This window comes from Gossypium hirsutum, chromosome A12 (assembly GCF_007990345.1).
Source record: "Gossypium hirsutum isolate 1008001.06 chromosome A12, Gossypium_hirsutum_v2.1, whole genome shotgun sequence".
Taxonomy (NCBI): domain Eukaryota; kingdom Viridiplantae; phylum Streptophyta; class Magnoliopsida; order Malvales; family Malvaceae; genus Gossypium; species Gossypium hirsutum.
In genome coordinates this window covers 80,155,109-80,158,167 of record NC_053435.1, presented here as the reverse complement: position 1 = coordinate 80,158,167, position 3,059 = coordinate 80,155,109, and the positions used below count along the sequence as shown (strand labels likewise).

Genomic DNA, 3,059 nt, shown 5'->3' with positions numbered 1-3,059 from the left:
TTACATTTTATAAGAGTGATAAAGGAACCAACACATATCCTTAATTCACGTTTAAGTTTGAATTATTTAATTTACAATTGTTTACTTTAACTAAGGGTTTCTCAATTCACTATAAAAATTGATGTCTTTCAAAAAGAATGTATAACCTTTACAGCTCTATCTTTTTCTTAAGTTTTAGATAAAATTTCTCTCTAGCTTTTATGATTAAACTAAAACTTTTAGTTTTTACTGCTCAACTAAAATCCTCTCAATTTATAGTTGGTAAAATAAAAGAAAGTAAACAAAGAAACTTGTACAATGTGTTACGAAAAAAAAAAAGCTCTCAAAGTAATGAAAATGAGAGTGATAAAAGATCTAACAATAAACTTCCAAAGAATATTTACAAGAAAAATAAAAGAGTGAAGATTTGAAGATTTTTCTCTTGTGTTTGATGCTTGGTTATCTCTCTCTTGTGTCTTGATATAACACTCCTCACCTGTCTTGACAGTCGGTACAAATGACAAATGCCACCGGAGCATAGGGACGGAGCCAGGTGGGCTGGCATGGACCCCGGCCCCCCTAAAATGTAAAATTATTGTTTTGGCCCTTAAACTTTTTTAAAAATTTTAAATTAGTAAAGGTAAAATTACACTTTGGCCCCCCTAAAATTATAAAAATTCAATTTAATCCTTTACAAATTATAAAGATATAAACTATAAAAAATTAAAATTTCATCATGCCCCCTAAAAAAATTTTCTGGCTTCGCCCCTGCTGGAGCATGTACGAGTAAGAAATATTTAAGAATTAAAAGCTTAAATAATTTCTTTAACAATAATTACAATATGTTTTAGTCAAATTGAAAACTTTAAAAATAATTTAAAACATTTAGAAATTGATATGGAGTTGACCAGGAGTGATCGAAACTGAAAACAGACCCCGAAAGATTAAAACGACTTAAATTTGTGTAGGGTTGCTACAAGGGCACAACGTTGCGACGAGGGACTTATGACTTCACGGCTTGACTGATTGAGTTAATATGGTCGTGAAGATGGGAAAGCAAAGTCCTAAAGTTGGGCTCCATAGTTGCGGTGTTGCAACTTTATAGTCGCGACGTCACTCACTTAATGTCCCCAAAACACTTCAAAAATACTTGAAACATCATTAAATATCATCAAATCATATATCATGGTTTCAGAACATTTAAAAACATTTCTAAATCATATTTAAACAAAAGTCCAAGTCATAAACATGTTCAAACCAATTTTTAATTCAAAAACTTGTCTTAACCTTTCAAGGAGGTTACAAACAACACTTGATTTTACAAATCCAAACACTTATAATAATCTAAGTCTCTATGTATATGCCAATAATCTATATAAATATCATTTAATAATTAAAGAATAACCTTAAAAACTTGATGGGTGATGTAATACTCCCGAACAAAGCTTCAAGCTTATCGTACAAGGTCCTTTACCTACACGTTTTAAACAACTAACGCGTGAACTTTAAAAGCTACATAATCCCTTTTTTTTCCACAGTCATTAACAAAATGAGCTTAAATGAATAACGATTTTAAAGTTCAGGGGGCCATTGTGGACCTACTCGTAAAGTTTAGGGGCCAAAAATTACATTATCCTTTTTACATACAAAGAAAGATTAATTTGATTTTAAGTTTTGTCACTTGTTTAGAGAATTTTTTCTCTAAGTATTGTGAATAAAATTTTATAATAATTAATATTTTTTATAATTTAAAATATATAGTTGAATAATCATAATTTATACTATTAGACATGACATAAGGAATTACAATGTAATTACACTTTGTTAACCAAATGCATCTAAGTATTTAAAATTCATCATAATTATATGAAGGTGCAACAATTACTACCATAGTAATTATATTTTCCTCAAATTACTTTATGCCATCTATTATACCTAGCAAAGCAAGACAGGTGACAAGCTGACAAACAACCCTCTGACTACCCTTATTGCCCACCCCTCGTTACGACCACCCAAGCATAACTATCTTCATACGACCCTAAGGACAAGAATATCAGAGTAGAACCACATAGTACATTCTATGACGACAGCTCACTTCTAATGGCATTGCCACCTATCTGGACCGCAAAAACATGCAAGATATTGTACTATTAACTATGTGGCACTACAAGGCAAGCAGTGACTCATTATATAAGCCTAGTTGCATGAGGGACCACGAATCAATTCCTTCCCTTTGGCATCGACATACCAACCTTAGAGCATCACTATTTCCTCTTTTCTCTTTCTCCTTCTCTTTTCATTGACTCTTCACCTAACATAGGTGAGTTGGCACTCCTCTCCTCCCCATTGATAACCAGTATCAACAGTCTATAAATACAAACTTAGTTTCTTCACGAGGAAGTGTTAGCTTCCACATTCAAATTAACATACATAGCTGTTAGATAAAAGATAAGGAATAAATTATAATATGAAAGACCTTAAACAAGTAGTCAGGATGGCTGAGTGGTCTAAGGCGCCAGACTCAAGTTCTGGTCCTCGTGAGAGGGCGTGGGTTCAAATCCCACTTCTGACATTTTGTTTTCTAATTTTTCCTTCTAATGGGTCGGGGCTTCATTGGGTTCTTGTTCTTTTCTTCTCACCTTTCCTTCTAATAACGGGCCTTACCATTGGGTATTAAGAAATTGAATAAATAAAAATTTTAAGTTAAATTATACAATGGGCCATGTTGTAGGCCAATTTTAACCCATTTACACCAAAACCCAATTTAACCTTACCTAACCCACCAAAATTAAATCCAAAACCCAAAATCTTAACTACCCAAAGCCCAATTTACATCAAAACCCCAATGGCCCAAACCCTAAGCCCAAATCAAAATAAAAAACCCTAGCACACAACCTAAACTTTTCTCAACTAAATCCTAGCCTTTGCTACCTCCAACTCCACTAGCCACACTTGCTCCACCATTAACTCCACTAACCACACTTGCTCCACCACTAACTCCACTAACCACACTTGCTCCACCACCAACTCCACTAGCCACACTTGCTCCACTACCTACTCCACTAGCCACACTTGCTCCA

General features: G+C 33.8%; 1 non-coding gene across 1 annotated transcript; it reads left to right on the top strand.

Moving 5' to 3' along the window:
* Positions 1-2,467: 2,467 nt before the first annotated feature.
* On the top strand, positions 2,468-2,551 carry TRNAL-CAA (transfer RNA leucine (anticodon CAA)). Its single transcript has one exon. It is a non-coding gene; the product is annotated as a tRNA-Leu (tRNA).
* Positions 2,552-3,059: the final 508 nt, after the last annotated feature.